At 37.0% G+C, this 25550-nt stretch overlaps 1 protein-coding gene across 2 annotated transcripts in view; it reads right to left on the bottom strand.

Moving 5' to 3' along the window:
• MARCHF1 (membrane associated ring-CH-type finger 1) overlaps positions 1 to 24893 on the bottom strand; it is an 830879-nt gene extending 805986 nt beyond the window's left edge. Inside the window, exon 1 of one of the 2 annotated variants that reach the window (XM_055144580.1) lies at positions 24737 to 24893. The gene's annotated coding sequence lies outside the window, so the exon portion shown is untranslated. Of the gene's footprint in view, positions 1 to 24043; positions 24168 to 24736 lie in introns of those variants that run through there. The other variant, XM_055144581.1, reaches the window with a different exon arrangement.
• Between the last annotated feature and the right edge of the window lie 657 nt (positions 24894 to 25550).

Genomic DNA, 25550 nt, shown 5'->3' with positions numbered 1-25550 from the left:
TAACTGCACCAGTATTAACACTTCTGTGGACTTTGAAGCTCAGCTACAAAATTATTGAGCAAACTAGCCGTTTGCAAAGGTCACTCCTTCAACGTGGGTACTTCTTTCGTTTGTATCGTCAAGACTGGTTCTTAAGAGTGTGAATTAGCCTGCTAGTCATAATCATAGTGATCATCTCTCTGGTGCACTATTTTCTCTTAAAGTTTGTGGTCACCACTAAATAAATGGTTACCCTAAAACAAGTCTACAATAGAAGGATGGGAAATGGCCAGTTTAAGGTGAGCCAACAGTCATCACCCAAAGATCTGTGAGAAGATGAACAAAATTTGGAAGAACCTCAGAGAAGATCAACAAAAATTGTGAGAACCTCAGGGTCTTAGCTGGGAGTGTTGCTAATGCCTTCATTTTTAAAAAATCAAATATCAATCAGGCTGAAAGTCAGATAAAAAGGGAGAATTGTTAAGCCATATCAAGAAAACAAAAAGGAACAAAAACAAGCCTAAATGTAGTTATTTTGCCAAGTTCACATTACTAAATTCATTGTAGTTTCAACCTTTCATAAGGATGTAATCAGTCACAGTCAATAATAACAAATTATCTTTATTTTAAAACTCCCATGCCATCTCCTATGGAAAGATGGCCTTGCCTATATCAGTATTAAATAGTCTTGTCCTACTCTCCATCTGCTTATAAAACTCTCCTTTTTGTATAATCCCAGATTACACAAATTTATATTAGCTAGACAGGATTCTGTCTGGTTCACAAATCATTTAGTAAGTAAACTTTAAAAACTTTTATTTACTTAGATTAATTTTTAATTTTAATTATATATACAAGTACTGGAACAATAGCACAGTGGGTAGGATGTTTGACTTGCACGCGGCCGACCCAGGTTCTATTCTTCCATCCCTCTTGGAGAGCCTGGCATGCTACTTAGAGGATCCCGCCCACACGGCAGAGCCTGGCAAGCTACCCATGGTGTATTCGATATGCCAAAGACAGTAACAACAAGCTTCACAATGAAGATGTTACTGGTACCCACTGGAGCAAATCGATGAACAACAAGATCACAGTGCTACAGTGCTACAATATATACAAACCAGTAGGGAAAATTGATATCTTATACATTGAATTATACACTATTTTATAAAAAGATAAATGAATCATAAGACTCAACAGTACTCCAAGCAGGTGACACAGATTATAATAAGTCAAATTTTATAAAGGAATTTTCCAAGGCAGTATATTGGAGGGAAGGAGGAACCTTGGGTCCCTTTAAGATGGATCCTGACATTGGTGGTGAGTTAGGTACTGGGAGATTGGGTGCCCCAAACTCTAATATTAACAGAACTGTAATTCACAGTGTACAAATTAAAACAGAAACAAAAAAGCCAAGGAAAAAAATAATAATAATTTTGATATGTACCTTTACCTAGTTAGCCCCAGATATTAGTATAAAATGAAGTGTTTGGTGAGCTGTAAAAATCATGAATACCTGAAGCATTTGAATAATTAAAAATTAGCTCTTCACTTTTTCCCCCTCAGTAAACACAAAATATTTCATTTATAAATATGTAATTTAAGTTTTAGGGTGCCTGGGGTATAGAAGTAAAGGATACGGAATATGTGTGATTATAGAAAATGGATTATGTAAAAATATTTTCTAAGGAATAATAAGTCATACTTAAGCCTATGAGTATGATTATCTTTAAGACAAAATACATATTTTAATGCATGTAATCTGTTAAAATGTAAAATAAAGTAAATATATATTGTTTTAAATGACATCAATTAGAAGAAAATGGTGATTTGCTTAAGAGATACAAATGAACAGCTGTTTTCATTGGTTAAAGTATCATGAATTCATGATACTTATGATCATGTGAAGATCATGACTATATGGAAGATATTGGATGTCTCTACTACTCATCAATGTTGTGCTCACAAACACATGTACATTCAAGACAAATTGGATTGGAAACCAGTATCATTTTACTATCCAGAGGAAATAAATTTTGTTCATAAAATAAGTGTTAACTAATACAAATGAATTTTAAATTATGCATTTTCATTAATGTTCAAATTAAAAAATAATTTAAGATTGATCAAAAGCACACTATCATTTATTGTATCACTCAGTACAATAACTAAGATTTGGGATCATCCTAGATGTCCAACAACAGATTGATGGATTCTGAAGATGTGGCATATATACACAGCTGTAAGGAATGATGAAATCCTTCAATATGCTGCAACATGGATGGAATTGGAAGATATCCTGTTAAATGAAGCCAGAAGGACAAACATGGGATGGTATCACTTTTAGGCAGTATTATGTAGTATAGAGTAACTGAAGAAATCAAATGGTTTAAAGGGAGGGATGCCTATATCACCCCTGACCCAGAACATAGGAAAGAAAAAAGAAACAGAGCAAAGGGGAGGGGAGAGAGATAAGCAATGAGAAGCAATGGCGAAAATGGTGTTGGGGATTCATGTACAACAGTGGTGTTATGTAATGGCAAAGATAAATAGCCTAACCACAGAGTTAACAACACTGGATTCATAAGACCCAAGTTTTAGTGACCAAATTGAAAAGGTGTCTGTCAAGATGGCAGGCTAGGGGTGCGGTGGGAGGGTGGGAGAGGGAATCTTGGAATATTGGTGGAATATTTGACAGTGGTGACAGGATCAGTGATGGGACACTGTATGTCAAAAACCCAACTATGAATATCTTTGTAACTAACAGTATTTTCATAAAATAGCATTTGGGAAAAAAAGTTTATCAAAAACAAGTACATTAAGATAAGTGAAGAGGATATCAGAAATATAATATTACAGAGAATTCAATAATGATATTTAGCATAGTATAGTGAGCAGTGGAGACCTGAAATTTAAGCTATGGTAATAAACACATAAACAAAAACTATAATCTAAAAACATTTTATATTGGTTGTTGCTACTTATTTTGATATTTATTATAGTTATAATCTTATTGGGCTGGAGCGACAGCACAGCGGGCAGGGTGTTTGCCTTGCATGTGGCCGACCTGGGTTTGATTCCTCCATCCCTTTTGGAGAGCCCAGCAAGATACCGAGAGTACCCTGCCTGCACAGCAGAGCCTGTGGCAAGCTCCCCATGACATATTCAATATGCTAAAAACAGTAACAACAAGTCTCACAATGGAGGCATTCTGGTGCTCACTCGAACTAATCGATAAACAACTGTACGACAGTGCTACAGTATTATAATTTTATTGACTGTCTCATTACTATTCCAATAGCTTTTTTTTTTGAAAATGGAACTTTCTATAAAATATATTTGCTATATACTGGGGTCAGAGTGATAGTCAGGTGGTAAGGTGTTTGCATTACATGCGACTGACTCACATTCAGTAACCAGTACCCAATATGCACCCCCCCTCCTGAACCTGACAGAAGCAATCCCTGAGCCCAGAGCCAGGAGTAAGTTCTGAGAAAGGTGAGGCACGGTCCAACACCTCCCCACCTCACCAAATAGTTGCTATAAGTGCTTCTCTCAACACCTAAAAGTTATTGATTAGAATACATGCTGTCTTATTGCATACATAATTGTCATAGTCCCAAAAACCAACATTCCAGGAAGTAAAAATACTTTTTACAGAAAACAATGCAATCGACATAGAAATGCACATGTGCTATTATGTTTCAAACATATCTATTGGGGCTGGAGCGATAGCACAGCAGGTAGGACGTTTGCCTTGCATGTGGCGGACCCAGTTTCAATTCCCAGCATCTCATATGGTCCCCCAGGCACCACCAGGAGTAATTTCTGAGTGCAGAGCCAGGAGTAACCCCTCTTCATTTCCAGGTGTGACCCAAAAAAGATAGATAAATAAATAAATAAACAAACAAACATATGTATCAGGGGCTGGAGCCATAGTATACTGAACAATAATATGTCATGGACTAGAGAGGTAACACAGAGAGGAGGGCAGGATGCCTGTATTACTTGTGACTGATCCCAGTTCTCTCCCTGGCACCTTCATGTGTTGACTTGAATACTTCAGGTCTTTGAGTATAGAGCCAGACGGAAGCCCTGAGTACAGCTGGGAATGACCCCCAAACAAAACACAAAACAAAACAAAACAAAACAAAAACAAAACAAAAAGGAATACGAATGAAAGTGCATAGAGAAAGTGACAGATTCTGTATAACAACTGTTGAGGAGTTAATGGCAGCACACACAAGAACCTATTTAGATATAGTAAGTTTAATACAGTCTTCATTTGCCACAAAACAAAACTCTAGAGCAGAAACTTCTGGAAGAAAAAAAATAAACAAGATAACTACCAGGGAAAACTGGTGATGGAATACTGTCATTCAAATAAAAAAGTTGACCAGAATCAAATGAATAAAGCAACAACAAAACAGATTTTATTGATGAGACAAAAATATTTGCACACTATACATCTGATAAAAGGTTAATATATAAAAATAAATAAAACACAAATCTCACCAAGAAGAAAACCAGTGTTTCATGGGATGTAGTTAAAAAAGGAAATCAATTTAGTATTAGTGAAAATCTTGTTGGAGCGATAGCACAGTGGGTAGGGAGTTTGCCTTGCACACAGCCAACCTGGGTTCGATTCCTCTGCCCCTCTCGGAGAGCCCAGCAAGCTACCAAGAGTATCTCAGCCGCACAGCAGAGCCTGGCATAGTTGATATGGCAAAAACAGTAACTAGAAGTCTCACAATGGAGACGTTACTGGTGCCCCCTCAAGCAAATTGATGAGCAATGGGATGACAGTGACAGTGACAGTGACACAGTGAAAATCTTTTCTGTTTCAGTCTCTATGGAAACAGTAGAATTCTCAGAAACATTAAAAATAGAACTCCTAGATGACCCTGTAACTCTATACCTAGGCATGTACCCCATGAATATAAAATAGTAATTTGAAAAGATGCATGCACACCCATAGTCACTGAAGGACTAAGATATGTAAACAACCCAAACATTCAAGGACAGACCACTGGTTTTAGACTTTTCAATACATATAAGCAATGAAATGTTACTTAGTTATAAGAAGAAATTTTGCCTTTTGTTACAGAGTGGATGGAACTAGAGGTTGTTATGTTACTTGAAAGAAGCCAAGGGTGAGAAAGATTGCAAGACTATCTCATTCACGTGGGATGTACAAAGAATAAAACAAGAGAATCACCACTATCTAATGATAACATACTCTTAAACTTTGACTGCAGAACTGTGGTTACCAAGTGCTGGGTGGGGAGTGGAATCTTGGTGAGGGGAAGGCACTGTTGTTGAAGAAGCAGAATGAAAATGACATTGAAGAGTGGCAGAGGGTATCTGACACTTTGGTGATGCAGAAGGGTAATAATTTTGTAAACTGAAAGCATAAATGTTAACATTTTTGTAACCATGTTACATCAATGATATTGTAAAATGTAATACCATTAGAAATATATGGAACAATCAAAAAGCAAAAGAGGAAAATAACATCCCCAATTAGCACTCATAGCCCGAAATATGAATAGTCTTAACTAATTGATCAAAAGACAGGGTGATTGGATAAATACAAGAGCATAATCCATCAAAGCTATATGCATGCAAGATATAAAGAAAAACCAGACGTAAAGACAAGCCTAGGTGCAGGGTGAAAGTGAAGCATTTTAATTTTAAAAATACAATGATTCATATAACCATTCAGTAGTAGATTTTTCTCATTTCTGTTAGGACAGTTTACACCCCAAAAATGCCATTTTAGATCCAAACCCCAAGCCAGGCTGTATTCACCAGGGCAACTCAGAGGGGGTGGGTTGAGTTTCCTTCCCTGCCCCAACAGAGCCTCCTCCCCCCATCTCCCAAGTTCACCAGCAGCTAGGCAGCCACATTCACAAATTGCCTCTGGTGCCATATACTCTCATCAACAGTCATGATCCAGAGACCCTGAAACAAAGCTCCCAGAAGAGAGCAACATAGGACTCACCCATGAGTGAATCTGCTCTGTAATTGTATTCTAAATTTTTGAATTCTTGGACCTTTTATAATCTATACCACTGATGTACCAAGAGTAGTATACAACATTTGATGGGGTTTTACAAACACGTTAGTAATGTCTTATACAAGTGTTTAAATGGCTCCAGGAGGAAACACAATGATTTTCCTACACTTTAACACACTAAGGAAACTTTATTGGACCATTTTAAGCAAAAAGCTCAGAATAGGCTGCTTCCCTAGTGAATTCTACAAAACTTTAAAGAAAGAAGCCATAATTGTCAAATTCTTCCAAAATACTGAGGGCATGAATGATCAAAGACATATTCTACAAGATCAAATTCCACTTGAATTCCTGAGCCAGTAGAAAGCATAACAAGAACAGAGACTGAAGACCATTATCTCTGATGAACAGAGATACAATATTCCTCAACAAAATCTTGATTAATTAAATTCATCAACATCATTACCCTGTGGAATTTATTCTAGGGAAAAGTGTTGGTTCAATAAACACAAATCAATTATGTTTAATAGAATCCATCAATGGAGAAAAGATCAAATTACACAATCATATAAACAGATACTATAAAAACAATTAAAAGCAATTTTAAAATTCACAGTAAAATCTCAACATATTGTGAATAGAGGCAACATAACTCAACATAATAACAGCTACATATGACAAATTCAAAAATAACTATGTATATGATGGGAAAGCAATTTTTTTAATAAAAAGGAACAAGAAAAAATATTAACTTACTATTACTGTTTTGTATAATGTTGGAAGTCCTATCTAGAGAAATTGGCAAAAAAAGAAATGACTCTAATAATAAAATAAATAAAACTCTCATTAGATGAGGATGACATAATAGACAGAAACTCCCCAAAATTGCACCCAATACTTTTGAAAATTGTTAATAAATAAGTAGCTGGCAGGATGCAATATAAATGTAAAAATAAATTTATGTATGCAAACAGTGAATTGGAAGAATGAAAAATGAATAAAATAATTCTATTTTCAATTACATCTAAAAAGACAAAATACTGAAAGTAGAATTAAAAGCATAGTTTTGAGACCTTTAACCTAAAAACTGTAAGATATTTCTAAAACAAGTAGAAGGCATAGAGAAGTGGACTTATTTTCCATATTCATTATTGGAGAAATTGATTTTGTTAAAATGTCCAGGTTCAAGACAATTACCATAAGCTTACAGTGGCATTTTAATGTATAGAGCAAATGATCTAAAATTTGTTTAGAATAAAAAACATTAAAACTAAAGACTATGAATAATGAACACAATTCTGAGAGAGCAATTGTCCTAAAAATTATGCAGGCATTTCAAAGTATAGAAAAAAATGATCTAAAATTCTCTTAGACTAAAAGACACTAAAGCTAAAGACTATGACTGATAAAAGAAATCCTGAAAGAAAATAAAAGTCTCACAGTTACTGATTTCAAACTATATTACAGAATAATAGTAATTAAAACAGTAATGGTATAAAAACAAAACCATACACAAACTGCTGAATATACTAGAATACCCATAAATAAACCCATGAACATGTGGAAATTTAATTTATGATAATGCCCAAACCTATGCAGTGATTAAAGAAAGCTTCCTTATAAACTAATGCTTAGAAAAGTGGAAAGCCACATAACAAATAAATTAAATCACTATATAACATCATACATAAAATTTAAACTAAAATTTGTGTGGCTATAAAGTTTTATGCTATACCACTCGAGAAAACACATTGCACTTAAAACTCAGAAATGTATTTGGAGACGCCTCTCTAATGGCAAAGAAAATAAAGACTAAAATTAAGCAATGATACCATAGAGAATTTAAAATATTTTATTTGGCAAAAGAAACTATCACACATAAAACAGCTATTTACTAATTGTGAGACGATATTAACATATCTTAATTTGCTCATAGGACTCATATTTCAAAGATATAAATAACCCATAACAATAGAAAAGCAAACAATGCAATTAAAAAGGAAAAAGTGAGATATCTGAATAAACATGTCTTTATTAAATAATACATAGAGATGGGCTTCATGACTCTTAGAAGATTCGGTGTCCAAGCATCTCCCCTGTAGCCTCCACCCAAAAGGAACCACGTAAGTTATGCACAAACAGAACATCATCAAGATGTATTGTAACTGGATGACAAGGATCACAGAAAGAGTTAAATATAATAAATACTAAAAGAGGAGCAAAATATCATATAAGGGAAAGAAGATAAAATATATATTTGATCTCTCAAATTAGATTCTGGAAGCAAGAAATGAAAGTGATGATATATTCAAAGGACAGAACCCTGTAGGTTATCATTCAGATTTAAGGAAGTGATAAAGTCATCCTCAAATAACACTGGAAGATATAGTTGAAATCAAACCAGCTCTGCAAAGAATATTGAGGGCTTCCCTATGAACAACAACAACAAAACAAACATCAAATGGAAAAGTGACCAAACTGCTCAGAGAAAATGACAAACAAAACAACTTCATATCAGTAATTTTATCCAACTCAGCCTCTATGGAAAACAGTACGGAAAGTTATCAAAAACTTAAGAACTGAGGTTCCTTTCATCAGACTCGATGATTCCATTTCTTGGCATCTGTCTCAAAACCCAAAAATGTCAATTTTCAACAATATCTGTACTCCTCTGTTCACTGCAGCTCTTAGCTGCAAATATTGTTTCAAATTGACATTCTTCGTTTTTGAGACAGATGCCAAGAAATGGAATCACTGGGTCAGATGAAAGGAACCTCAGCTCTTAAGTTTTTGAGAAATTTCCATTCCATTTTCTATAGAGACTGAAGAAACATTCCCAGGAATAATGGATGAGCAAAGCACTAGTTTTATTTTTTCTTAAATCTTAATTAGGGTACTGTGATTTATAATTCTATTAATGATGTGATGTGATTCATTCCATCACCATACCCACCACCAGAATATCACGCCCCACCCACTCAATCTTCTCTCCCATCTCCATGTGGTCCATATCTCTAGTTCCGTTGCCTATGACCATTTGTTGCTTCCTTAATATGTATCTTTAAATCTCATACACGAGAAAGATCATTCTATATCTATCCGTTTCCTTATGAATGCCTTCATTCAGCATGATACTTTATGTAGTTCCAACCATATACTAGTTCCAAATAAGAACAACTTGCTTGATTTTGTTCTTTCTTACAGCTGCATAGTATTCCATCACATGTATATAGCACAACTTGTTGATCCATTCTTGTGTAGTTGGACATTTGGATTTTTTCCCTTACATTGGCCATTGTACTAAGTGCTGCAATGCAGATAGTGTGTATATCCTTTCGAATTAGTGTTTGTACTTTGGGCATAGATGTCCAGAAGTGGCATGGCTGGGTCTAATGGAAGTTGCAGTATCATCTTTTGAGACATTTCCATAATGTGTTCCCTGGAGGTTGAACCAGACAGTATTCCCATTACCACCAGTGAACCAGGCAGTATTCCCATTACCATGAAGAAATGAGAGTTCCAGTCTCACCATGGCCCTGCCAACAGTGGCTGTTTCCAAACTTTTTGCTGTATGCCATTCACGCTGATGTGATATAATACCTCATTGGTTTTTAAAAACTTTTATTTTTTATTAGAATATCATGGTAGAAAAAGTTATTTAGGGTTTACTCTTAAGCATACTGTTCCAGCACCAGTCCCACCAGTGTTATCTTCCCTCCCCAATGTTGCTCCCACTTACCTCCTACCCACCAGCCTGCCTCCTTGACAGGAACACGTTTAAGTTTCATCGTTGTGAGTTGGGTCTCCTGCTTTTATTGTTATTTGTTCTTTGGTTTGGAGTTACAGCAATGACACTGCTCTACCACAAATATACCAAAGGCCCTTGATCTCTGTCTCATCGTCAATTTCTGTCTGCCTCTTATTACTTAATAACACTCCCCAATTTCTTTCCTTCTCCCTGTACTCTGGGGTCAAGGGTGATAAAGGCTCTATTACACTCTATTTATCTCCTTGGTCAATTATTCTGTATACCATAGATAAGCGATATCATCCTGTGTTTGCCCTTCTTCTTCTGTTTTATTGTCTTCCAATTTTATACAAGTTTTGGAAAATTGCACGACACTATGAATTTCTCTAAACATTAGTGATGTGATGAGGAGCACTTTTTCATATGCTTATTCGTTATCCATTTGCTTTCTCTGGGGAAATGTCTGTTTATCTCTCCCCCCATTTTGGGGTGTGGTTCTTGGGTTTTATGTTGTTCAGCTCTGCGGGTGATTTAGATCTGGGATATTGCCTCCATGTGGTGTACTGTATGCAGCTATTTTCTTTCATTCAGTAGGGTGCCTTTGATTTTAGCTTAGGTTTCATTTGCAGCGCAGAAAGAAGCTTTTATAATTCATTGTAGTCCTGACTGTTTACTTCTGCAAAACACTAATTTTAAAGATATATGTCTAATTTTAAACATTTGGGTTAAAATATTATTCAAACACATGTGCTAAATATAAAAATTCTGATATTTCATACGTTACTGAAAGACATGTAAATTGGTAGAACCATTGTGAAAAAAGAAAATTACAGTAGCAGTTAAGATTAATAAAGATTATTTCTGTAGAGATTTGAAAGATAGAAACTATTTTGGACATCATTATTAAGTCCACTATTTTACACCTGTTTAAGTATCTATAGGTGATATCGAAAAGACTTTTTATAAAGTTTGGAAAATTTATATAATGTGATGTTTTGAATAACTTAATTTTTTCATCAAATCACACTTGAAATATTTGCATATACTGATGCCAAAATTTAATTCATACTAACATCTATAAAGTATTCATCTATATCAAGATACCAACATTGTTGGTGATTATAATTATTTTAAAATTAATGCAAATGTTATTCCTATAAGGTCATCTCTATCTTTGTCCATGTACAAGTGTTTTTTTAGAAGTATAATGCTTAGTACTTCTAGATATGGAATACCATACAATTGACACACTAATTAATATACAAAGACATCCAAGTTATATTATAAAAATATACAGCAAAAATGATACATATTTATTTCAGTATATTCTAAACTATGAGGACTACATGATATATCAGCTTATATCAAATATCTATATATTGGACACATCTCAAGAAGAAAGCCAATAAACTTGATTTAGAAGTAAATCGAAGGGGAGACTAACTTTTCACTCAAAATACTTCCATGTTAAGAAAATAGTCAGAGGGGCTGGAGCCATAGTACAGCAGGTAGGGCATTTGCCTTGCACGAGGCTGACCTGGGTTCAGTTCCCAGCATCCCATATGGTCCCCTGAGCACTGCCAGGTGTAATTCCTGAGGGCAGAGCCAGGAGTAACTCCTGTGCATCGCCAGGTACGACCCAAAAAGCAAAACAAAACAAAAAAAAAAGAGTCAGAGATAGTATATGTGTTAAGTATTCTGCATATGATTTACAAACTAATAGTTAAACTATTACTTTAAACTTTTTTAGTTTTAGTTAAACTATTAGTTAAAAGTTTTTCAAGTATAATTGTCTTCATATTATTATCAAAGTGATATGCTCTGATTATTGAAAAAAATTTAGTCAGGGAAGTTAAAAAGAAAATAAAAGACACCATAAAAATGTCATCTATTTGTACATTTGTTAATTTTCCTATTTATTTGGTGTTAGTGATGATTGTTCAAACCCAAATTTCTTAGTTTCTTATAAAACTAAATCATCTAAATTTCACTCACCCAAAAAAGTACCAAGACAATGTAAAGCTTAAAATGCATAGCTTAGGATCAGCATGAACAATAATAGTTAGAAATGATTATTTTGGACAGGAACTGAGTGTTGAAAGTAGGTAAAGAGATATACCTGATAACCTTTAGTTATATGTATTGCAAAACATAAGGCCCAAAAGGAAAGAAAGAGTGAGAGACAGAGAGAGACAGAGAGAAAGAGAGAAAGAGAGAGAGAGAGAAAGAGAGAGAGAGAGAGAAAGAGAGAAACTGGGACCATTGGTGGTGGGGAAAAATACACTGGTGAAGGAACGCATGTTGAAACATTATAAGAAATTCAATCATGAACAAAATTTTAAATGTGTTTATAATTGTGATTTAATAAAAAAATTAAATGTATTTCATATATCAATTAAATTATACCTGAATGCTTTATTAGCTTTTATTAAAGAATCATCTATTTCTGTTGGTGAATTTATACAGTACTACCATAACTTTCATAAAAACTGTACGAGGATCATGCTATTATCATTCAGGTATTGCTATAGGAATGTAAATATTTAAACATAATAGGAAAATTGATTGGCATACTCTCATTAGTGATTTTTGGGAGATTTCAAAATAACTCAAAATGCCTTGGAGTCTGGGTTCTTTCCCAATTCTCATTTTTTCCTATTTCTTAGCAGAGAAACTGAGTCCTGCTTAAATAAAATGTCAATTTTTTTAAAACAAATGATTCCTGTAAAATCGCTTTTCTTAAGTGAAAAAATGAACTAGCAAAAAAGCATTCTATCTTTAAAAACAGAGACACCCTCGGAGCACCCATATGGTGACACACACATCATCAAAATCACACCAGAGCTGCTAAGTGACTAAAGTGCATGATGGACTGAGGGATTTAGAGGTTTGAGCATAGATTTGTATGACTGCTGGCATCACTAAAAAAAGGGGAATGAGGAAGAAATATAGATTGTTTTTGCTCTCCTTATAAGCACATCAAAATAACACTTGGCAATATTAGATTTTCCTCTTAGTAATTCACTGATATAAGTTAGTAAAGCTGTTCAATAATTTAAGACAAATTTTAATTATTCAATCTCAGTAAGTAACAAACACATGTCTTTAATTGATGAGGCAAATTCTTCAAAGAAACCTATGCGTTAGTTGTCACTATATGGAGTAAAATAACAACATAAGATAGAAGTCCCATTTTCATTTTTATGTGATTTAATCTTTATGTAGAAAAGTATTAAATAGTGACAATCACCCACAAAATGCTTCATTTTTAACATTTAACATGTTATTTAAATTTTATTCATATATTCACATTTTATTTGCCACTTATTTCTATTTTATTGTAAAAATACACATCAACTTATCAGAAATACAGAGACTATAAAAATATTCTAAGAAAAAGAAAAGAGTAGGAGAGAAAACTAACTGTAGTTATGTAACTATCAATATTTTGGAGCTTCACTAGTAGTATTCTCGTCTACAAGAATACTACTGTAACTAGGCTTCTAATATTAATATTAAGATTCCCATTTGCACATCTCTTAAATATATTTAATGCTTTCTGAGCTAATATGTAGTTTATAATGAAAACAATTTTCTCATATTTTTTTTTTGCTTTTTGGGTCACACCCGGCAATGCACAAGGGTTACTCCTGGCTCTGCACTCAGGAATCACCCCTGGCGGTGCTCAGGGGACCATATGGGATGCTGGGATTCGAACCCGGGTCGGCCGCGTGCAAGGCAAATGCCCTACCTGCTGTGCTATTCCTCCAGCCCCCTTTTCTCATAATTTTTAACAATTTCTGAGAATTTACAATTATGGCATTTTCATTATTAAAATCTATAAAAATTCATAGTTACATTAAACTTGTTAGAATTTAGTTTTTAAACTTTTGTCTATTTGACTAAAGAAGGACTTAGTCTGTGAGTTTCATGTTCTAAGAGTGGTTATCCTTTAACATGAATGTTCTAAGGACCAAACAGTCTTAGACTGTAACTTTATATTTTCTAAAAACTCACTATCTTATTAATACCCAATTAATTTCTTCAGTTGTGACTGATCAAGGCTTAACTTTATCTGTTAATGGGTGTTTTTATTTTGTTTATTTATTTTATTTGTTTTGGTAGCCACACCCAGTGATGCTAGGGTTTACTCCTGGCAGTGCTTAGAGGACCATATAGGATGCTAGGGATCAAACACAGTCATCCATGTGCAAGGTAAATGCCCTACCTGCTGTACTATCTCTCCAGGCCCTAATGAATGATTTTAATGACATGCTTTTAAGAGATTTTATATATCATTAAATTTTAAAGCAATCTATTAAAATAAACCACATTATCTTACTAAAACAGAAGATATTAATAAGAGTAGTTTTGTATATTATGCTAAATTTTTAAACATCACTTTGCACTGTATGTGGTAGATGATTTTGAGATCCATGAAGGCATAATTACTAAGAAACATCATATCAGAGGGAATATAAGCTCAGGTGAAAAATAAATCATTTCTATTTCCTTGAATTTCAAGTTTTGGTGACATTAGTAAAACCAATAAAACCAGAATCCAAAATTCTATGATTACAGAAGCAATTTACTTTTATTAAAACGTAATAAAAACAACAAATTAGGAACTGATAATTAAATGTAGCTGCACCATGCTTCAGTTACATCATACAGAATTTTATCATGTTATAATACTAATGTCAAACACACATAAAACTTTGGCTATTACACATAAAACTATTTTAAAAAATAGATGTCTACCCAAATTTCTAATATCCTGAAATTAATATATAATTACTACAAGCATATATATTTTACAACAATGAAAAAGTACTTATGTATAATTAATTTAAAGACTTGCATACAGATTTTAAGGTATCACGATGAGTATGGCAGATAAATTAAGTAGTAAATAAATATCCCATTCTATTTTCATTTTAAGTCTACTTATTTTATAGTTGTCACTGTCACTGTCATCCCGTTGCTCATTGACTTGTTCGAGCGGGCACCAGCAACGTCTCTCACTGAGAGACTTATTGTTACTGTTTTTGGCATATCTAATACGCACGGGTAGCTTGCCAGGCTCTGCCGCGTGGGCTCGATACTCTCAGTAGCTTGCTGGGCTCTCCGAGAGGGGTGGAGGAATCAAACTCGGGTCGGCTGCATGAAAGGCGAACGCCCAACCACTGTGCTATCGCTCCTGGGGCCTACATTTGATAGTTAATAACATAAAATGATCAACTGCTACATTCTCACATTTTCCAAATACTTATAATCAAATATGTGATAAAAATAATCAGAATATTTCATATATGTTACCCAGATCTTTCACATATATATTTTTGCTATTTATCACCTTGTTTAATTTTTCGATTCCTCATTTGCAGACCATTCACAACATGTATATATGCTTTATTACTTAATACTAGAAACATTCTAACAATAATGCATATCTGATACATCTGCTCAACCTACATTATACTTCCTCCTTTATACAAACTTGGAATCACTCAAAAGTACTAAATACTCCTCGACAATAAGGCCTTACTCATATTCCTCGGTTAGAAGATATTTCCTTTCTTTATCTACTTAAAATTTCTTCTTTAATTATAGTTATATTAAATAATCAATTCATTAAAATATTATTATAATTTAACAAACATGGCTACAATAGCGTTTATATATAGTTTTATATATTTTTTCAATTTTGGGGCAACACCTGGAGGTGTTCAGAGCTTTATCCTGACTTGGTGCTCAGGAATCATTTCCTGCAAGGCTTGGGGGTTTATATGCAATGCTGGGGGTTGAATTCGGGTTGACTGCATGCAAAACAAGAGTATTGCCTGCTATACTCTCTGTCCAGTCACTATATTTATGGTTTTGATATATACAGTTACCGAATCTTATCACCACGTATGTGCTCAAAACTTTCTATCAGTCATTACTTGTAGTAATTAACATTTTCTTCTTTAGGATGTCAGCTTGTATCACTTCCCTCCAAAGACTTCCGCTTTACCTAAATCAAATCCTGCTATTCTCATTAATGTGTATCTATCCTCAGAAATATATACTCTCTCATATTTACATTTATTTGTGCTATTAGTCAATAAATTCCACAGAATCTAAAAACTCCTAAGAGACAGACAGTGGGGCATATTGTCGCTACATTACATCGCTGGGATCTATATGAAAATACAGGACATGAAAAGGATTATTAATAATTATAGATTAAAAGAAAATTTTTAAAAGGAGGAAACTAATTAAGACAAAGGTGACTTCATAGGTAATAAAATATTTATATGTAAATTTGATGACCTGAAATATATGATTTTATAAATTAAATACTTCTGATATATTTATTGATTTATCTTCTTCCTTTACAATTTTCTTTTCATTGCAAATGGTGTAATTTAAGCTTTCTCCATGATTCTTCATTCCCCACCCTCCCCCATTTTCCTCTAGGAAGAAATACTAAATTACTCTGTACCTTAGGTCAGTTGCTTTCAAAGGCAGAGTCTGTAGTAAAATCTTATGTGAGTAATAGTAAAAGGTGATCTGAGAGTCATTAATAGCCACCACCACAATAAAAGCATAAGAACAACTGAATAAGAGGGACTACGTGGGCTAGAGCAGTAATATAATGGGTAGGGCACTTGATTTGCACAGGTGACCTGGGTTCAACCCCAGCACCACATATGCACAAGTTCTGCCAGAAGTAATCCCTGAGTGCAGAGCTAGGAGTAAGACCCAGACAGCACTGGGTGTGACCCATTGCCCTTCCCCAGATAAAACAACAAGAAAAGGAAGGAAGGAAGGAAAGAAGGAAGGAAGGAAGGAAGGAAGGAAGGAAGGAAGGAAGGAAGGAAGGAAGGAAGGAAGGAAGGAAGGAAGGAAGGAAGGAAGGAAGGAAGGAAGGAAGGAAGGAAGGGAGGAAGGAAGGGAGGAAGGGAGGGAGGGAGGGAGGGAGGAAGGGAGGGAGGGAGGGAGGGAGGGAGGGAGGGAGGGAGGGAGGGAGGGAGGGAGGAAGGAAGGAAGGAAGGAAGGAAGGAAGGAAGGAAGGAAGGAAGGAAGGAAGGAAGGAAGGAAGGAAGAGAGGGAGGGAGGGAGGGAGGGAGGGAGGGAGGGAGGGAGGGAGGAACTGTATTGGCATGAAAACTCCTTAGACTGAGAAAGACATCCACCAGCCCATTTTAGCTAGAGCACAGATTCAAGGAGAGGGCACATCTGATTTTAGGTCCATTTGAGGTAAACTGATGAAACAGATTATATATATTCCAATAGTGTTTTAGGTAACTCATACATATTCATGGGGAGAATGTTGTGAATTCCCAACAGAAGTATATACAATGATCATATATCACAAGGACAGAAGAGAAGCCCCATGAAGTGTTTGCTTTTCAGTATGGAAATGGAGAGGAAGAGGAGTGGATGTCCCTAAAGGCTAACTGTTCAGTCTTCACTGGCTTGTACTCTCCACCCAAGGCCTCCGGTCCTTATCAGTACAAACGTATCCTTGAGGTTCTCTCTTGACCCAAAATGAGCCAAGATAATTTCATTATAACAAGGTGATTTCTCCTGTAGAGAGGTTGTCACATTCTTCACACTACAGGCTTCAATCAGGAATGTTTTAGCTTTTCCTAACTCCAGAATAGCCTTCTAATTATTTGAAGGTGGGGGAGCAGAACAGGGGGAACACAGTCGCTAAACTCCCAGACACCAGGGAGTCAGAGTGAGGTACTGGGCAAAGTGAATAAATAAAAGCCAATAAAAGGGCTGGATTGCAGTCAAGGCAAAAAGAAATTTCATCTGACTTGAAATCTCTGAGGAATGAGAGAAAAACTTTTAAGAACTACCCATCTATTTTTAAGGATTATGGGATTCCCGAAGTAGTATTAGTCTTTTCCCACTAGTAGGCTGTAGTTCCAGGGATAAAAGAAGATAGGGCAAGCTGATAAAGTCACATAGTAGAAATGAAAAGCAGTGCAAGATGGAAAAAAATACCAGTACAATTGTGGTTCAGTTTTACCTATAATTCTTGAGATAATCTTAGCCAGAATTAGAAACAAGACTGAAAAAATAGCCAGCGCCCAAGAAGCATGTGATATAACTAATGAGAATCAGCACATTACTCAGTCCCAGATAATAAGGCAGCAGTGTGACTGTATCACAATTTTCACTCCTCCCATACTTTAATGAATTTCCTAATAGTCTCAGAAAATTGAATGAAAGACAAGTAAAATAGACCAAAAATTTTCCAACCTGCATGCAATCATGTCCACCAAAGTCAATGGTTTCTAATATATAATCTGAAAAAAAAATGGGATCGCTTAAAATAGCATTATTTATTTTTGTTCACCTGGAGAATCCAGCCATTCATTATTAGACAATTTTAACAGAAATTCTAGGACAATCCACAGAAGTACCGTTAAATAAGTAGGTCATACTGGAGGTATATTGTAAATGATATTATTTCTAAAACAACCAAAGACCATTTATAACATTTTTTACAGAAGATACATATACTGAATTTCACCCATATACCAAAAATAAAAAGTTGATTATTTATTAACTTATTAAATCTATGATATACAAATAACAAGTTGTCTGGTATATCAGTTGCTTTTCAGAGTAAAAATTTGTAAAACAAAGGGCAATTATTTCTAAGAGGGAGTTTACATATTGTATCCACTTCTTATATGTAACATTGTTTTTCAAATGAAATGATTTGTAAAACATGAGCTACTTAGATTCAAAAGTGTTATTTATATGTGTGTAGTATATATCACTCCTAAGATCAAAGAAGATTTTTGTCAATTTATTATATTTGTCGCCATGAATTTGAATTTACTGTTTGAATCACTGGCTTCCAGCATTGCCAAGTTCCATCTGTCTAAATAGAGGGCTAGACAAACATTCCAGGCCCCCAGGATCCAGTGTTGTTTATACCCTGTAGAGCTGGGAATTATTGGGGCAATATCTGTGATGAACTGATGTTGGTCACATGTATGACATGCACCTGAACCTTCATACTACCTCTCCAACCCTGTCAATCTGGTAACATTTTAAAATCAAACTTGGACTACCCCTGTGATAAACTGAGGCTAATCACATGCATGACATGCACCTGAATTTTCATACTATCTCTGCATCCCTGAGAATCTAGAAACACTTTAAATTCAAATGGGTTTAGATTTCACTGTTTCTTAGGACCCTGTAGACTGGAACCACTTCAGCTGATGAGTATGCTGAAATAACTCACACTGGACCTACAGTACCACTAAGAGCAACTAAAAAGGTAAGAATATGGGGGGAAAAAATCTGGAGTAATAGTACAGTGGTTAAGGCACTTGTGTTGTACATGGAAGACTCTGTGTATGGTCCTCTGAGCACTGCCAGGAATGACCCCCAAGCACTTCTAGGTGTGGCTCAACTCTTTCATCCCCAAAGCAAAAATAAAGGGGAATAAAATGTCTGTTAAAAATACTTCCTGGAGGGGCAGGAGCGATAGGGGTAGGGCATTTGCCTTGCACGTGGCCGACCCGGGTTCAAATCCCAGCTTCCCATATGGCCCCCTGATCACCGCCAGGAGTAATTCCTGAGTGCAGAGCCAGGAGTAACCCCTGTGCATTGCCAGGTGTGACCCAAAAAGCAAAAAAAAAAAAAAATCTTCCTGGAGCTATAATACAGCGGGTAGGGTATTTCCTGGCACACAGCCAACCCGGGTTCGATTTCTAGCATCCCATATGATCCCCCCAAGAACCGCCAGGAGTAATTCCTGAGTGCAGAGCCAGGAGAAATTCCTGAGTGCAGAGCCAGGAGTAATCCCTGTGCATGGCCAGGTTGTGACCCCCCCCACACACACACACAGTAAATAAATAAACAAAAACTTGTAGAGCTCCTGAACAAATCATGACTAGAGAGTTCAAAATTCCAGATAGAAAGAGCTAAAAGGATAACTAACACAGGGAGTTGGGCTTATATGCAGCCAAGCTGTGTTTAATTCTGGTGTCCCATAGGTTCCACAGGGCCCCGCCAGAAGTGATCATTGAATGCAGAAGCAGAGGTAAGCCCTTAGCATAGTCAGGCAAGGACCCTCCAACCCCTGCAAAAAAAAAAAATACCATAAAACAAAAACCACAAGACAAAGCAAAATTTCAGTTGAAAGATGTGTTGAAAAAATAGGCTGAATTTAGCATGCCTTCCCTCACCTAGCGTGGAGAGTGACGATGACATTTTTCAACTTAGACACATAGCCAAAGGAAAAAAAAAATAGGGACTTTGCTACAGTGGAGGACTTCTGTTATGAAAGAGAAAATCCAGTAAAAATTTGGCAGTCTTGTAAAGCTGGAGATGAACAAATTTAGAAATGTTAAAATGCCAGTGAGGAATAATAAATGGTGAAGCTGTACTTGACTGGTTTCATCCATATGACTTTGGGGCTGTTGTGTCCAATTGCACATATAATTGGGGACAAAGACAGAAAGAGTGAGACTTCTAAAAAGAGAAACACATTTTTCAAAGTCTTACTGTGAATTCAAAGTAGAGTGAACGAGAGAAAGATCAAGATATCCATAGCTTACTGACTGGATGCTCCAGCAAGGGAAGTTGATTAGCACAGAGTCACTTCAAGCTATTTACTGGGTGATAGTATAAGCTATCTCTGTTAATATGTATGTCAACAGGAAACTCTGACAACTTTATGGTTTCCATTATGAGTCAAGAGTAAGAAGACACTGTCACTGTCACCGTCATCCTGTTGTCCATCGATTTGCTCGAGTGGGCACCAGTAATGTCTCCATTGTGAGACTTGTTGCTCCTGTTTTTGGCATATCGGATACACCACTGGTAGCTTTCTGGTTCTGCTGGCATGGCAGGATACTCTCGGTAGCTTGCTGGGCTCTTGGAGAGGGACAGAGGAATCAAACCCGGGTCGGCCGCATGCGAGGCAAATGCCCTACCCGCTGTGCTATCGCTCCAGCCAAAAACTCATTTCAGTTATAAGCATTAGCAAAAACAAAACAAAGACCTCTAAATAATTTTGATTACATTGTTGAAAATAAAGGAAGACAAGTGACAATCTGGAAATCTATGGGAAAGATCTATGGAAAGAAACAGAATGCACATTCATAAATAAAAAATTCAATGGAGAGAATAAAATAGTGGAAATTAAAAAAGAAATTCAAGAGTCAAACATATATTTTCTTTAGAAAGAGAATGGCTGGACCGATAGCACAGTGGGTAGGGTGTTTGCCTTGCACTGGCCGACTAGGGTTCGATTCCCAGTATCCCATATGGTCCCCCGAGCACCACCAGGAGTAATTCCTGAGTGCATAAGCCAGGAATAATCCCTGTGCATCGATGGGTGTGACCCAAAAAGCAGAATGAGAGCTGAATGCCATGAATTTATCACATGAGAGATGTTATTCCATATCTCAAGAAACTAAGGTCAGTCTGAAAAAGTAAAGAATATGTATAGATATATGTATATATATATATACACACATATATATATATATATACACACAGTATGGACCATCCATGAAGAAAAACAAAGACAAATACAAAACAAAATCAGTTACAGATGAAGACATAATAAAGTCCAAAGAATAACAACAAAAGACAATGACTAGCAAAAATTCTATACTCAATTATGTAACATCACATTCATAATTATTTTCAACTATCCCATAAGTGTTGGCTTATAGTCTTAACCTGTAGCTCCAGAAGAATCTTTGATGTCCAAACCTTTCGGGCAAGACTTCTGTTTTATTGACAAGTTTGATAAACATTTGACTAAAAGCAAAAATTAAAATCATAATATTTTGTAATTCATAAAGCATGATTTGACTAGAATTTTAATTACACCATTGGAAAATCCCATGAAACAAACTTCTGATTTAGACTAAGGTAAATTTTGCCCCAAGTGGAGAGAGTTTTACTGAATCATGGACATCAACTATTTAAATCAAATAATTGAAACAATGGAAGCAAAAGGCTACCAAATGGCCTTTTGCTTCATTCCTCGTAATCTTTACTTGGAAAGTTTCCAGGATTCTGACATGATGTACTCTACTGTTAACTCTTCGCAATGCACTGTAGCTTTCTTTATGTCTTTTAAAGCAACCCCCTTCTTCCTGCTGCTATCTTTCCCAATTGAGTTCTACATAACAAAGTAAGAAATGCTTTAAAGAATATTTTAAGAATATTGTCTAAAGGACATAATTTTGATCCTTGTATTTAAAAATTAATTATGTAAATATATATTTATTATATAAGGCATAAATATTTATCATAGTATGCATAAACTCTGAGGACTTTCCTCACATATTCTACTGTATCTGTTTTGAAGAATTAGAACACTTTTCAGGTTTTTGGATGAAAGGCATTTTAAATAAAATTTAAAAATTTATAAATAAAATATGACCTCTTATCCTTAATGTATGTTTTTATGTATCATATAAAGAAAATAAAACATCTGACAAAACTATGACCTAGTAGCATAGATTCCTCTTATGATATCTAGCAGACATCATAGCAGATCAGAGTTATATATGCATTTTATAGAAATCTCTATTTAGGGGGAACACTTTATCTTGCAACACATCAGCAGACAAAGTACTCAATTTTAAAAGAGATTTGCTATTACAAAATTTGCAGAGAACAGTCAACATAAGCAACAGGTCCTCAACAGCCTGCAATACAATTTCTTAAATATCACTATAAAGAAATTAATGTACCAAAGTAAAAAGAAAACACATAAATACCTTTGTGATATTTTAAGAGAAAAAGAATGAAAAATTATTCCTGAATTACAAAAGAAAATTTTGCTGATAACCTTTTATTTTAAGTCCTGAATAAAGAAAGCTCGCTTTAATCATATCACTTGCTTCTCAATGTAATATAGTGAGCAACATAATTTTATCAGGATAACATTATATAACAGAACATACAACAATATAACAAAATCAAAGATGTGATCATATACTTCCTTGAAGAAGAGGCCAAGCATGTAAAAGTTAACATGAAGTGTTCCCAAAACAAACTACCATGACCTCCACTAGACACATCTTAGATCTACCATTGACATTTAGTTAAACCACCTGAATTTTCTCACCTACTTCCTTTTTATGATTTCACATTTCTTATTCTCTAATTTTCTAACGTGTGCTCTGAAAAGATCTCAAACTTTGTTAGAAGACCAGTGCCTAATCCCTGATGAGGGAAATTCACTTTCATATTTCTACTTTAGAAAAACAAAAACTAATTAAGATTGTTGATTTTTAAAGAGAAAAAGAAAAAAAAACACATTTGTTTTCTGTGGCCAGAGAAATAATACATGGGATAAGGGGCTTGGCCTGCATTCAGCTGACCAGGGTTTTATCCCAAGTATTACATATGGTTTCCCAGAGTCCTGCCAGGAGTGACCTCTGAGTGCAAAGCCAGGAGTTGTGCCCTAAGTACAACTGTGTGTGCCCCCCAAATAAAATTAAACAAGCAAAAGAACTTTTCTGTTTTCTAACATAAAGCACCCCTCTGACTTTATGACTGATTTCTGTGTCGTTCTTATTCTCTAGTATTGCTAGGTACTGAAACGGCAGCATGATTTTTACACCAAAAATCTGCTTAGCGTTTAGAAATGATTTATCAAACACTAAATTCATAAAGATGAAATACCTTAACATTTTTTTAAAAATCAATTAAAGTAAATGACTCCAAAGAATGCAATAAGCAAACTTCAATTTAGCAAACTTGCAATTTCTTTCGTCTTTCTTTCATAAAATATTTCTTTTGGAAATAAATTGACATTTAAACAAAACATTTCAGTAGATATTGGCAGTTGTCTGTGATCTCAGAATAGAACTCTTTCCAGATAGTAGAAACGAAGGCGGGTAGGAAGGGAGCAGCAGGGCTATCGGATTCCTAACACTTATGAAGAACGGAACTCCAATAAGTGAGATGCTAGAGCAAGGTTTGACTCTCTTCTATGTCCACAATGCTGCACAATAGACCACACACCCATCTCAGAAGCGTTAAGCAAGCGAATCTCTTCTGAAATACTTAATAAAAAAAAAAAAAAGGTTTTGCCAAAAAAGACACTCGTCTCCCTAACTCCATCCACCTGCGACAATAATCCTTAAAATAAAAGCTTCAAAAACAAGACTGAGAGTGAGTCTCGCTAAGCTGCCCCCTACCCATACCATTTGGGAACAGAACTTGGGGTGCCTCTGTACCTCCGTGGGTCATGTCACTTTCTGGAGTTTAAGAAGTTCGCTCTACACCGGGATAGCTGTCACACTCACCTTCGGGCGCAGCGCCCTTCTCCTTATGTTAAGTCCCCGGTTCTCAGTCCCGCCTGCAGCAGGAAACCAATTATCTCTCGCCCAAGCTTGCTCCAGCCTCAATAAGATCGGACTCCACAGTTCGAGAAAACCTGACTCAGGTTGGAGCGCATCGGCGCTAAGCCCAAGACAAAGGCTGCCCGGCTGGTCCAGGGCGCCTCCCCCGCCCCTCCCCAGCACCACCCTGGGCCATAGGTGCGGGTCCCCTTGCAGCCCTCACCGGTACCTCGCAAGCCTGCCCAAGGGGCTGTCACTGATGCCGCGCTTTCCGAGGGGTGCGGCTCTGTGACTAGTGTGGAGCTGGTGTAAACAGCGCGCCTCGCACTGGGCATCACCAGAAAGGACTCGCGCGCGCGGAACGGGCGCCTGGATGCAACAAAGGTAACTAGCCAGGGCAGGAGGCTCCCCGGAGCACCCCCTCTACGGAGCTCAGCCTGCCGCCCGGGAGTCGCTCCCCATCCCCGCTCCGAACCCCGGCCAGAGGCATCATCCACTCCTCTCGGGTCCCGCCAGCAAAGGCACCTGCTGCCCGGGCTGGTGCTCCAGCGCTCTACAGCTCGAGCTTCGCTCGGGTCCGGGGACACACCTGCCGGGACACCCGGCCCGGGGGTGCGGGCTCACTGCCAGGCCGGAAGGCGCAGGGCAATCACTCACCCGCGGAGGGCGAAGTCGCTCAGGCGGCCGCCTGCAGGCGTGCAGCCAGCAGCCCCGGGCGCAGGCATCTTCCCATCCTTTGTCAGTTGCGGGCGGAGCGCTCGCGCGAGCTCGCGGCCGTGCAGCTGGGTGGCAGGCAGCCCGGCTGGGGCTCAGCTTCCCAGCCCTCTCCCTCCCCTCCCCGCCTCCCCCTCCCCTTCTCCGTCCCCCTCTCGGAGCCCGCACTCACTCGGCTCCCATGATGTCATCTGGTGGAAATCTGCCATGCTCAAAGACTGGAATAATCCAGCGCTCACGCGGGGAACGCCGCGCGGGCGGAGGCGGCGGCACAGCCTCCAGGCGGACCCCGCATCTCCTCGGCCGGATAACTGGAACCACCGAGCGCAGGACAGGGGAGGGGGCTGCGAATCCTGACAGCCAGGTGGGCGTGGTGGGGATCGCGCCTGGGATGAAGGGCGAGGGTCAGTCTCAGCTGAGCTGGCTAACTCCACCGCTACAGTGCTAGCAGAAGCAGAGAGGAAGGAGAAAGTTGTATTTTTTTTTTTTTTTTGGTCTTCTTGGCAGCTCCAGAGCTCCAAGAAGAACATGGACACCTGTGCTGTAATCAGCAGGATAATCGAACTGCTGGTAGCCTGGAGTCCCTGCTTCCCAGGGAAAGTTTGGGATGTCAAACCGGGAAGTGTCATTGCCAAGTAGCTTAAAAGGGTGGTCCTTAGAAGGACCACTATGGGAGAGAAGCTGAAATGAAACAGTGAGAAATTTGCTGATTAACTGTGACCTATGAAACTAACAAACGATTCTCATAAAATAGAAA

Source organism: Sorex araneus, chromosome 7 (assembly GCF_027595985.1).
Source record: "Sorex araneus isolate mSorAra2 chromosome 7, mSorAra2.pri, whole genome shotgun sequence".
In the NCBI taxonomy this organism is placed as follows: Eukaryota; Metazoa; Chordata; class Mammalia; order Eulipotyphla; family Soricidae; genus Sorex; species Sorex araneus.
This window is presented reverse-complemented; position numbering and strand designations above follow the sequence as displayed.